The sequence below is a fragment of the Cinclus cinclus genome, chromosome 5 (genome assembly GCF_963662255.1).
Source record: "Cinclus cinclus chromosome 5, bCinCin1.1, whole genome shotgun sequence".
Taxonomy (NCBI): Eukaryota; Metazoa; Chordata; class Aves; order Passeriformes; family Cinclidae; genus Cinclus; species Cinclus cinclus.
The window spans coordinates 35,981,211-35,995,217 of record NC_085050.1 but is presented as its reverse complement, the minus strand read 5'-3'; the positions used below and the strand labels follow the sequence as shown (position 1 = coordinate 35,995,217).

The window sequence follows — 14,007 nt, the reverse complement described above, 5'->3', positions numbered from 1 at the left end:
GTAAAATATTGTTGTTTCTCCCCCTCCCTCCATTAGAATTTTACATATCAAGTTTTCCAAGACACATATGCTCTTTTTAATGACTTGAAATACTTTCCTAATGATTAAATTCTGCTTAGCTCTAGTAGACTCTTCCAGAACTTTTATAAGCCAACATAATGTATGCATCTGATGATAGGCTATAAACATTCACTTTTAGGTCACTAAAAGAAAAGCTTGGAAAACTGAGCTGTCCATAACCAACTTTGTTTAACAGCTTGTGTGATAATAATTCCTAAAACTATATCTTGTGAATCAGTAAACACATTTGGCACTGCATAAGTTCTGTCCAGCTGTCAAGATGTCCAGCGACTTGGAACTGCGATGTCTAAATTTTTCTCTTGCATTTCCACAATACTTCTGAGTCATGGAGAGTATTTTTTGCCTTGAAGTTCACTAGGCTACTTGACCTCAAGAAGGAACTTCTTGAAGATTTGAAAAGCGGAAATCAGTTACATATTGTGAAGGCAGTGTTTTCATGCTGGTAAGGATTTTTGGTTCCTATACTTTTCAATAATTACCAGACACAAAAAATTGGGTAATTTTTTTTAATGTGAAGCAGAAGGCAACTGTCTGGCACTTTACATCTCAGAAACTTCAGGAGATAATAACTGGTATCTATACATGCAGGTGACTGGATAAAGACCAGCTTGGCCGAAGACAAACTGTGATGTGGACAAGGTAGCATCTCCAGTGTGACTTCCACAGTGAGACAATCTAATTCGTTTTCTCAATCACACAATTTTTCATTAGCATGTGAAGTTATCAGCTCGGCTGCATGTGGAACCTGGAATGTGGTGCTGTCCCAGTCAGCATCTTCTGTGATCTTTGGTGTCTCGCTTCAAAGTAAGTACTGAGAAGTTGGGTGCTGCTACAAAATTAGGTATTTACCCTTCATACACAGACTGGCAGAGGTTCAACCTTCCTCAGTCATCTTCCCACAGCTGCTGACAAGGAACGCAAATTTGTATGTTGTGTGAAACTCTCTTTCCTGCTCACCCACAACCTTATTTAACAAGCCGAAGCATTTACTATAAAATCACCTTATTAATTGTATAATTTTCCAACTGTTCCTAATGTCAAGAGGACATGACACAGAGCAGTGAAGCATGATCTCTTAGCATGGAGATCACTGGGGTCTGTTACATTCCATCCCTCCCAAAACAATTTATATATTCATCTCTGTAGAGATTAGGAGAACCTTTCAGGACTTCATGAGACAAGGATGGCACAGGAACTGTGCATTTATTCTGTGACCTGAGAAGCCTACCTTGCCTAGGTTCCCTGCCATTCATCAGAGTTCACATCTCTGTGCTTAGTTTCTGCCCTTCACCAGCTCCTCCTTTCAGAAACTCCTGCATGTATGCCAAGAATCCTGTGGCTCAATGGCACCCATTCAATTTTTTTTTTCCACCCAGCTTCCATTTTTTACAGAAGTAGGATGTTCATCTCCCCCATTTTTCATTCTGGTGACCAAGTTGCTAGTTCTTCTGTCATCTTGACTCTGGATCCCTTTATTTATAAATTTTTTGCTGTTTTCCTTTGAGTCTTCCTGCTCTGTTCTCTGGGTTCTTGCCTTTTTTTCATGTTTCCAAACTTTTTCACTGCTTCCTCTTTACCCCACATCCTCTCTTGCTTTGTTGCCTGCTGTTTCTGTCTTCCTGTATTGAAGCCTTTGTTTATTCTCACAGGCTGCTCTGGAAACGTCCTTTTATTTTTTCAGTAGACTTTCAGCCATTATCTGCACACACATAAGATTAATTTGCTGCCTTTGAGGTATGCAGGCAGTAGAAAGTAGCAATGGTAGAATTAAACAGTCTGGAGAGCATGGCAGTTCCCCAAGCAAGGTTTTTCTTGTGTTTTAAATTGCATTAAAATCTAAGTATCTCTGTCTATGGGTTTCTGGAACACTTTGGCACTTATCAAATGAACCACTCCCTGACTGTCATCTTATAAAAAGAGCAACTGGGGCTGGTGCTGGATTTTGCTTTACCTTGCCACTCAGAAGTTAATGGCATGATTAGGGAGAGAGAAGAAAAAAATTAACTGCTATGGACATTTTGTGGAAGTTTCTTGAATGCTGTGTAATTTTCTTATATGAGCAGTGGAGGTATTTTTTTTTTTTGCAGACTTTTTACTGATATGTACAGACTCTATTAAAATATGCAGTTTACAAATCAGAATGGTTCATAGCCACTTCTTTGACATTTCAAGGTTATTTGTTTAAATTTGGTACTTTGAACCTCCAAAGGAAACAACCATGGAAATAAAGGTTTAAAAAAACACAGCAACAAAGCCCAAAGTGGTAACATGAACTTAATGTTTTGCTTTCAACACTACTACTTGTAGTTCTTTGGAATATCTTGGCACTGCAATATGGTTTTCCCATATTTCAGATGACACCATGAATAAAGAGTTCTACACAGATCATCTCAACCGCTACTTCATTATACAACTGTTTAAATCCAGCTGACACCTTGAATCTCAAAACCCAATAAAGTAGATCTGGAAAATATTCAGAGAGGGAGGACAGGATTGTATCAGAGCAAATAAAGACATGCTTTGAAAAAAAAAGTATTTTGGGAGAGGAATAGTTGGGGGAGGCAGAACATGAAAGAGACCAATAAATTTGAGACTAGCATGAAGTTAAAAAGACATTAATTGTTTGTTATTTCTCTGAATATTGCAACTAAGGATCACCAAAGCAATCAAAGAAGAAGTTCCTAGTGCAGATGGGTAGACCAGCTGAGAACTCTTTGCCAAAGAATGTAACAAATGCTAAAAAAGTGTGGTTGGTGGAGAAGCTTGACACGCTCATGAAGCAACTATTTTGTGTGACTATACACAAAGAAATAATTTCTTAGCTAATCCCTAAATTAAAAAAAAAATAGCAGAATTTGTCTTCATTTTCAGAAGATTTTAAGGTGTTCCACTCTTGGAGACCAGGTGTCCCATATGGACTATAAGTAGTTTACTTAGTATTATTTTCTTACAGAAAAATCACTTTACAGAATCATCTGACAGGTGATTTTTACTTGTCCAACAACCACAAATCTACTTAACAATTAATAAAACCCAAATTGCAAATACTGTGATGTGGAAGCTGAAGGCAGGAAAAAAAGGGAGAACAAGAATACTACACTTTGTATGGATTTATTATTGTGCTTGAATTGATACTTTAAAAGATCTTGTTTTCTACTGACTGTCCTTTCTTGGCTGTCATATTTTAACGGCTTGGTCGAAATTCTTCATTTTATTGGCTCTTTTGAATGACAGATATTTAACATCTATTGCCAAAATCATGTATTTGAGAACTTTTTGAATAGAAGCAAAAATGTGACCATGCCCCAGAAATGCAGAATACTGCTTATGAGTAAAAGCCCAAGTTGAGAAATATACAGATACAACTGCTGGGAGGTTATATCCTGTTCTAGTTCTCAAGAAAGATTTGGCAAAACACAACAGTGGGACTCTGGTGAGGAAAATAGATTGCAGGCTTTTAATCTCTGCAAGCTCTCAAAGACCTCAATCACTCAGAAAAATTGGCCCTAGAACTTAGTGAGTACTTATTATCTCTTTTACTGCTCTGTTCAATTTTGTTTTAATGAGTCCTATTAGATAACATGAAGTCTGGTAGCAATGTTGGATTTCTTTTGAAGCAAGTTTAATTTTCGTCTTGATCTTTTACATTTTTCCTGATCTTGGCTTTAGAGTATTTAGAGACAAAGACAAAAAAAGACAAAATCTTTTTTTGCTGTGTCCACTTCCTTAACAGTTTGTTTTTTGTTTTTTTTTTAATATATGGAGAAAATTGAGAATAAAGCTACTGAAAAAAAAACCAAAAACAAACAAACAAAAAACCAAGCAGCATAAGACAGAAAGGTATACAGGGATCAAGGGAGATACCCTTCTTAACGTAACAAATTTAACACTCACATAGGTAACAAACCAAACTGTACTAATTTTTGCTTTGCTGAGAGATGTGTATCTATAGGCTTTTAACTGATTAGCCATTCTTAATTTAGTTTTTTAATAGCAAGCTAACATAGCACAAAAAAACCAAACAAGCTCAAGACAGCTTTATTTCTTGCAATACTTTTCCTTACACCTGGGGAAGAAAAAAAAGCAAACCAAAACCAGACAAAACCACAAACAAGCCAAAAACCCAAACAAACAAACAAAAAAAACCCCAACAAAAAGTCTATGTGTGTCCTTTCCTCTCTTGCAACCTATTTTGAATTTGGGCCAATATGGGCTTGGAATTTGGAAGTTTTGTTAACTGTAGACCCCATTAATCTATCCCGTGTAATTTGTCACAATCCTGAGCTACGTCTGTGTGTAGATTAGGAAAATGAGGCTGGCAGAAATTTAGGTCAGGGGATGGTAATTGTCTCCAGTGGGCACGAACAACACTGAGAAGAAAGTTGCAGTGACAAGGGCAGCAGGCCCTCACGAGGTGAACAAAGTCTCCAAATGCCTGTAAGTTTTGGGAGGCAAAGGTCATAGGAACAATATTGGGCCACTCCAAGCCTATGTCATAAACTGTCAATAAAGAGTTCTTGTACAGGGTAGGCCTCATGTTTTCTCTGCCTATGTTTGTTTTTCCCCAGCACCCCATCAATTCACAGCGCAGGGTTAATAAAAATCCACACAAGTCTCAAGGTGTTTCCTTTAAACTTCTTTGGAGGTTGTGTGGACAGACAATAACACACATCTGACTTCATGCTCAGACCTCTAGTGGTCCATGCTCTTCTTGCAGTGCTTTTTAGCACATGTTGCACATATCTGACATGATTAAACTGTAAGGCTGCATTTTTTAATGAAGTTTTTCTGGGCCAAAATTTTGCATGTAACATAAATCATAGGAATCTGTCACAAGAAGAAGACCTGAATCATCTTGGCCACACTGACAGCATATCTAATCAAATTTATCACTGCATGACATGGACTCAACCCCAGGTCTGGTAAAAAAGAAGATGGAACTCTTCTGTCTGATCTTCCTGGACCTCAATTCATTTTTATTCAACTTTTTAAAAGGATATCTATGATCTGTAATCTCATTTTGTCTTCTTAAAACATCTTCTGGCTGTCTTCAGATTCCACAACATCTCGCAAAATTATGTTTGGGTTGAAAATTCATATTAATAGGAAGGCTGAAAGAAGAAAAGACTAATACCTTGGAATCACAGCAGCTATTCATCAAGTTTAATTGCCATCAGGTCTACTTAAAAGATAGCTGATTTACTTATACTGAATTGCACAGTGAAGGAGTGTTATATGGAAAATACCAGAAAGAAACAATTATTTTAGCAGGTGTACGATGATTTGTGGTTGAGCTAATTTCCAACATAATGAGATAAGTTCCCATCTTTTGTTTAGGTTTTTTTCATAACAGTCTGGAAAAAGATACTCTTTTACAGGTCAGTTCTACCAAGGATTTCTGTGAGCATAAAATAATTCTGTACATAAATGACAGAAAGCCAGATTGATGCTGTTCAAATGTGGCCAGATTTTGCTACCCACTACATTAAGATACAGATAGAACAACTGAAAATTATTTGATCAGTTGTCTGTCATCTCCAAAGGCTCTGTGATGTTTTATCTCCTGTTCTAGTAATTTAGAAGGTCAAATGATTATTTTAAAGAGAAAGCAGCTAAAGCAGAGTGTCAGGAAGTGAGATAAAGAAAATGCTTTTATGTTTGAAAATATAGCCTTATCTTAAAGTTCACTTTTCATGTAAAAATAAGGCCAACTCTGAAAAGAACAAACAGTATTTTATTTTGTAAAGGAAGCAAATATAACTGGTGCATTTTTTCAGTAGAATACAAGCATGTTTTTTTTCTACAATATTCAGTCCTGCACCTATCACAACAACTATGAGTTTATATACATATTTATCTATTTTTTTTTAAATTTAGTTATATTCCCCTATGAATAGACCAGACTTTGTGTGATGAAAATGTTGTTAGTGAAAGAGAACTAAACCTCAAGTTCCAGAACAGACTTCACTACGGACAAGCCATATCATCACAGGATTCAGAAATTATCCTGGAGAAGGGGAAGTTATAATAAATCAGAACAATTAGGATCATGACTGAGAAAATTATCTAGACTTCTTTTTAAATAAGAGTATCCAATTCTCGCAACTGATCACAACATATTTATTTTAGAGGAAAGTATTTTCCCTTTTTAGGTTTTAACTTTATTGCAAACTGACCTTAAGATATTAATGCTATGCCACCAACCTAAGCATCACAGTTTATTACTGATGTTTCTGGAAAAAGCAGAACAATTATGAATTAACATTAACATTATGGGTAGTGAAATATCAGAACCAAATGCAGCCTATTGAACATAATCTCAAACCTCACATCCTGACTAATCAGGAATTACCAAAGCAGAATATTGGCTGAAAAAGCCAATGAAACACTTTGATACTTTAATGGTATGGAATCTATCATAAATTTGAAATGCACACCTGGCCAACTGAAAAGTTAAATGCATGTTTACAAATTTTTAATCGTAGATTTATTGCAATGAAGCAATCTTAAAGCAATTTAACTTACTATATAAAAAAAACTTATATTTTTTTATTATTTATTCAAGGTATTTATTTATGCTGAGTTGTTTTTTAGGTAGTTCTGTGTACTGATTGCTGAAACCTCCTCTTCACCTCCTTATGCTCTTATTTTCACAGAACTTCTGCAAGAGAGGAACTGGGGTCCTGACAGAGTGATCAAAAGTGTGACACCCAGGAGAGTAGAAGGTATTTCTGTTAATGTCCTGCATGAGGCATTAATAGTAATCTCCTTTAAAAAGCTTAAGGAGATCTACTTAGGCTGCTTAACAGAAGTCTGCCTCTAGGATAAAAAAACATATTAATAAATATAAGCCAATTAACATGCAAACAGAACCTTTAAAAACACCTTTCTAGATGAAGACTGACTCATCAATAGGACTCATCTCTGATTTATCTCAAGACAACATGGTACTTTACTTGCTTCTTAATGTATATCCTCACCTGAAAGCGAGGTGGTTCTTGGAATTTTAATGTCTATTCTAACAGCCCTTCAGTCTTTTCTGATTTAGCCTCATGTATTCAGTCGCAACAACCCCATGCAGCACTGCAGACAGAGGGAGAGTAGCTGGAAAGCTGCCCAGTGGAAGAGGACTTGGGGGTGCTGATTAACAGCAGCTAACATGAGCCAGTGTGTGCCACTGGTGAGGCCACACCTCGGATCCTCTGTCCAGTTCTGGGCCCCTCACTGCAAGACAGACCTTGAGGTGCTGGAGTGAGTCCAGAGAAGGGCAGTGAAGTTGGTGAAGAGTCTTTTGAGGAGCAGCTGAGGGAGCTGGGGTTGTTTACCCTGGAGAGAAGGAGGCTCAGAGGAGCCTTATGACCCTCTACAATCACCCAAAAGGAGGCTGTAACCAGGTGGGTGTTGGATCCTTCTCCCAGGTGACCAGTGACAGGACGAGAGGATATAGCCTCAAGCTGCATCAGAAGAGATTCAGGTTGGACATCATGTAGAATTTCTTCATGAAAAGGGTTGTTAAGCATTGAAACAAACTTTCCAGGGAGGTGGTAGAGGCACTATCCCTGGAAGAATTCAAGAAATGACTGAAAATTACACTTAATGCTATGGTCTAGTAAACAGGGTGGTGATCAGTCAGAGGTTGGACACAATGATCTCGGAGGTCTTTTCCAACCTATATAATTCTGTGATTTCACCACATTTCACATTATTTTAGCATTAACGTAATGAATAATGAAATCTATAATATAGTATATCTGTCAAATGAGACGAGTCTACAGAGTTCTTGTCCATCTATACACAGTCTGAAAGGGGCTAGCATTGACGCCTTTGAGAACTTGAGCAGCAAAATAAAGCAATGTCTGTTTATGCCTGACTGTAAAGGTATGAATGTAGTCAAAAGTACAAAGAACTGTGGAATTCCTATTTGTGCATTTATATTGAGCAAATTTCTGGATTGTTTTCTCCTAAGGGCTCTTTGTGTCAGTAGCAATCATTGTATTTTTGCATATCCCAATCAAGCCAATTGATTAATTGGCAGTGTTTCCAGTTTAATTTCTTTCATTCTGCAAAAAATATTCTGAAAGTATTTGGTAGCATTTTACTATAAGTAATTCTGTGAATTAGAATATTTTTCTGTGAAATTCTCACATATTTTTAACAGGTCAGACAAACTTTATTTACAAGAAAAATAAGTCACAGAAAAAAATGCTAAACTTTAAAAAGAAGTTACTGAATTACTAAGGATAAAGCATCATCAGAGGTTACCACCACAGAATTATAGGTAACCAATAAATGGAGAGAATTACTTTGAGGAATTTCATTGACTTGAAAGGAATTTTCTATTAGCCTTGATAGAAAATTCCATCACCAATTTTTCCTTCCTCTGAAGGAATATCTTTAGCTAGAGAAATAAACCCTACCTATTTAATGAATTATCTATTACTAATTATTCCTTCAAATCCAGACATCAGATCAAGCTTTTATTATTGCCTGTCAAGAGCTTTAAAATGTTTAACATGTGAAGGAAAAGAATTATGTTTATTTTGTCGGGGGAAAAACCAACCCGAAAACATCTCTGCAGCAAACATCATCCAACCTTCCAAACTGCCCAAATCTATCAAATACTTAGCTGCTTCTCATTTTAAGTTAGTTAGTTTTCTACAGCAGAAAAGTGAGGCATTTTACTGAAATCTCACAAATTACAAATATAATGTGTTTTCACAAAGAAATGAAAAAGTGACTTTTGAACCACTGGTATTGGTAGCAATATCCTATTTCTCCCATTGGAAGATATGGGTAAGTTAAAGCCTTATTTCTATATAGAGTTTATGCTTTCTGCATTAGATATATTCTCTAAGATGCACAGCTCAAAGCTTTCTTTTTTTAAATTCAAAAAAATGGGAAAATTTCCACCTAGGTTAAATTGAACGCAATATGACTCACTAGGGACGAGGAAAATGATTTGGCTAAAATAAAACTGACCAGAAGCCCTATGAAAGATTTAAACACAACTTTGTAGTTTGCAAAAATCTAACTTAAAATAATCTAAAAATTTAAAAAGTCATAATGGCAGGGAAATAATACAATTTTTGTCTACTCTATACGGCCTATGCCCTTATTTTGGGGATCTTGATTTAGTTCAGATAATCATTCAGATTCTTAGATGCTTATTTAATTGAACCTCTAAACCTACTGACTTTGCCCATCTCCAGTTTAAAAATCCTCTCTGGGAAAGTTATCCAGATGTAAGTTCTACAAAAGCACACCTGGCAAAACAACATCTGCCTGACAATGACTTGGTGAGCCTCGGTAAAGGCTGACATATGTGCACATGCAATTGGACCTTATACCAACAAAGTGTTTTTCATATTAGTGTACACTAGGGAGCCCTGAATCCTGACAGCAAAATATGATGGCTTTTACACTTTAAATTACAGTGAAGCTGTATCCACAGATGGTGCAGGTACATGTGCTCTTACACAGCTGGGAGGTAAGGGGAGGTCATTTCCCTAACAGCCTCTTCCCAATTTCTAGTGTTTGCTTCGATGCAGTTGCAATTTTAGACCAGCATTCTGAATGGAGTTAGTTCCAGCTGCTGATATAATGCTAACTGAAAGCTCCAGTATCAGTGAAGAGGTTTCTGTTGATGCTTATAGATGACAAAATATTATTCTCTCTCCTTTATTAAAGCGTCTCTTTCATAAGGTGCATGGGACACAGTTTCTTGTGGTTTGGTCAGACACAGGCCTTGAGTAAATTAACAGAGCTTCCTTGAGGTTAGTCATCTGGAGAACTCACAGAGCCATTCCTATGTGCCAAATGGCCTTGCTTTGAAGATAGGAAAAGTAAATCTTATGTGGTCAGGTTCTTACAAACTAGCAAAGGAGCTTTAATTCTGAAGGGAAAAGGATTGATACGTAGTCTGTTCTCTTATGTTGACCTTTGTCTAAAAACTATAACAAAAATTCCAGGAAATATTTATACTTGGCCAAACTCTGAGAACAGGACATGGCCCAGCTGACCACCAGCATCTGAGTGTGGAATAGCAGGAGGCTTATGTTCACAAGACAGAACAGCAGTGCTGCACTTCTTACTTCAGAGCTGCAGAGACCCTCTAAGTCAGGATTTATTAATTTATTTTTTTCCAATGAAAAATGCAGTGCCTCTCAGCTCTCTTCTGTACTATAGACTTTTCCAAAAGCTTGGGTTGGTCAGGTGTATGATAATGTGTGACTCAAGTTTTGGACAGCAGAGGTAAGGGTTGTCAAGGTGTACAGCTGCCTCCTTAACAAAGGCACTGCTCCTAATACTGTGCATCACACTCACCCCCCTCTTTTCTGTATTCATGGATACCTTCTTTTTAGGTGTTGAAAATTCTGAAATGAGATTTCTTTTCCTGGAAAGGGATATAAGTAGTGAGTAGATGCAGATTAGACTACATCTGCATCTGGAATCAAATAGCCTCTTGGGACCTGACCTTAGAGACCAAAGCCAAATCTTTTAATGAGAACCTAGGCAGTGTCTTATAGCAACACAATTGGCTTGTTGGGAGGTTTGTATAACACCTACCAAAGTAAATTTCCATCAAGGTGTGGCATTTACACACTTCAGCAGCACACGTTTTATTTTTTCTTTTTCTTTGAATGGATAATTAATTTTTTTCTCTAATAGAACAAAAGTTCTGTAAATGATTAGATTTTATAGGTACTAGAAACAACTGAATAACTTCAAAATAATATCCCAGTGTCAAAGATCGAATATAAATTTGACACAAGCATAGAGGAAGGACCCAGTCAAAACTAAAGCTTCTTCATTTCAGAAGAAATCTCCAAATTTGACTGAATGGTCTAAATAGCCTGAAATATTGGTCTATTCTTTTATGAACAATGAAGATTTCAATGATTGTCAACACAGGTTCTAAGAAAATCTAATAATTGTTACATCATCAGCTTAAGTGAAATAATGAAAAAGTAGCAAAATTTGAGAAGGTAAGGCTGATGAACTGAGGTTGATCATGTCATTCACAGGCTTCACCCTGAATTTATTCAACCCAGAGGAAGAAAAAGTAGAGAATGAGAATTTCAGATGCAGACTAGAAATTCCAAGTTTCTGTGCTGCAGCAGTGCAGGACAGTGCTGCTTAAGCTGGTTGAAAAGCACACAGAAGTTGGATGGAACGAATGCAGAACATAGTGTAAAAGGTTATTAGAGACCTCAGTAAAGGACATTTTCCCAGCAGGAAATACCTCAGTATTTTGGGCACATGAGTTAATTATAGCAAGGATAGCATGCTTACAAATATAGGTGGACAGAGTTATCAGCTGGCCCTTCTCACCTATCGTTGTACCAGGAGGCTCTGCTGAACAAGGCTTAAAGAAGTGTCTTGTAGCACTGATAGCACTGATACTGCTGGGGCTACAAAGGTTTGGTCTCACTGGTCACTAACACAGCTGTTAGCAGATGGGCTGAAATACTGCTGCCTTTGGTGGTCTCAGCACTTCTTTGTTGAATGGGATCACAAGAATTTTTAAAGGAGTGAGAAGCTGCTGGGTTTTTTACCAAGCTTGGAGGAAACCAGATGATGCATGCTGTGATTGCCCGTGAGACTGGAGAATGAGAAACCTGAAATTGGACAGAATTATGTCAATTAATCATATGGGATTGTATTTGTTATGCTCAAATGTGTATTTAAATTTAAATAATTGAACACCAGTACAACATTTTGAAGAATGGATACTAGGAAATCTAGTCTCCAGAATGTTCTAATTAAAATTATTTAAAATAGGACTTACAAAGTTTATATTTTAAAATGTTTCCTATGTTGACTGCAAGATCTTTTTCCAGAGATTTCTTTATGGTAAACCTGAGGTTTAATCTTGTATTTTCCTTTTTAAAATACTGTAAAACAATGGATCCTCAGGCTCTGTTTCATCAAGAAATTAAGGTGAGGTGCAGGAAAAAAGAGCTGTAATAATTGTGCATGACATAATCTCATGAATCCTCCACCATTCTCTCATACCACAGATAATTCTGGATACTGTCACAGCATCTGTGGAACCATATTTCAGCTGTTCTCAGACTTTCCCATTTCTGGAAGCCTGCCCCTCCTTCAGCTCCAACCACAAATGTCCACACAACAGAAATCTAGTCCTTGTCCAAGGGGTCAGTCAAAGACTACCCAAAGATTACCCCAGAATGTCTCCGTTATTTTTTCACTCCCATCTAAGAACCTTTAGAATCACAAAGTCAGACATGAATTCATTGCCTCAAAGCAAGACACCAACATTTTTGTGAACCAGCCGTGACAAGATTGTGTGTAAAGGTCTTTCCCAGTTACTAAGGTCTTTAGCACAGGCATGTCCAAGCTGCAAATTAGGATGCCAAAATATGTGAACCCCCACATTTTAATAAGTCACAACTCCTAAAAAATAAAGGAATGAACAGGTTTTCTGTTCTCTTTAAAATTCAGGCAAGTTGCTTGATGACAATCGGCAGTCCTGTCACTTTCAGATGTCACCAGCTGTCTCTTGCTGCTGCTTTTCTTTAGGTTTGAAGTTCCATCTGCTCTTTTCTCTTTTTTGGTTTGAAAAAACCCTTCCCACAATGGAGCCTAAATACTTGGGAAAGCATTTTCAAAAGACCCAAAAATGTATGCAGGATACTTCAGATTTTGTTCAAAAAGACAGAAAAAGGAATAAACCTGCAGAGTCCTGTTGAAAATTTGTGTATCTTTATATTTTTGATACCTCATGCTTTTACCTCAGCAGTAGTATACAGAACTCCACTGGATCCTAATTTTCAGTAACTTTTAGTAAGTTAATATCCTAGTTAATTTTTACAATATTACATATTAAGCTTACCCTTATGTTAATCACTAGGACACATGCTATGTTGCTGAAATACCTATGTGCAGAATGCTTTTGTGTGAACACACAAACTGGAAAAAAAAAAAAAGATAAAAAATTAAACTGCTAAACCCAAACTGTATTCAAATAAATAACATACCCTACTCCCTAGTCTACCCTAGCCTAGTTTCTTTTAGTTGCTTTTCTATGGTAAGAAATCTGTTTTTGCTGCTGGATTTTTAAAAATTTTGCCACAAGAGCACAGGATTTAACTAATTCATGCAAAATAACAAAAAACCCTAATGCAACCCAAACCAAAACCCAAAAACCCCAAACTGGTTCCTGGAAACATTAAAGTGCACTCATTACACACTAGATTTTAGGCATGTCTGCAGCAGGGAGCATTTTAGCTTGTACATCTCACTTCTGGGTTACACCTTTCAAGAAAATGTCTAAATTTCCTTGTTTTCTAAACTTTTCTTATGGTTCAAGTTGCTTTGACTCTCATGTAAGTTGCTTTTCTGATTCTCTTCAGAAGGATGACTGTTATCTATCTGAAAAGAAAATATTTAAAATCTGTTAAGCTCATCATTATATGCTATTGGGTAAAATACAGGGATTGTCACAGGGGTTTAAAGCAAATTATTATCATGATACATAAAGATAAAAATTAGGTAGCCTTCATTATGGAAGGTACAGAAAATCAATCTGTTTCTCCATTATCATGCTACTGAGAAGCATACTAAGTGCAGCTTATTAGGAAGTGTCATTCTCATCCCTAAACCAAAAAGACATGAATAGAATCAAAAGGAGATACTGATAAGGAGAATTATTTTCCTATGCAATTAGCAGTGTTAGTCTGTTTTGCAAGATGATTTGGTAGCCAGTAGTTCATGAAGAGATTTTTTCCCTAAGAGATTTTTTGGCTATATAAAACATCCTGTGTAGTCAGGGCTAAAATAACAAGCGATTCACAACTCTTTGCTGATATTTAGCTTACTTCTGAAAAATTACATAGATTTAAAAATCCCTTTTCTTCTAGTGGTTTTTATTCTACAGCAGGCTTTCTGCATAATTTTTTTTCT

General features: G+C 36.7%; 1 long non-coding RNA gene across 1 annotated transcript; it reads left to right on the top strand.

The window, feature by feature from the left end:
- Positions 1-665: 665 nt before the first annotated feature.
- Positions 666-13,750, top strand: LOC134043981 (uncharacterized). The gene is made up of 3 exons (XR_009933219.1): positions 666-885; positions 6,738-6,806; positions 12,102-13,750. It is a non-coding gene; the product is annotated as an uncharacterized LOC134043981 (long non-coding RNA).
- Positions 13,751-14,007: the final 257 nt, after the last annotated feature.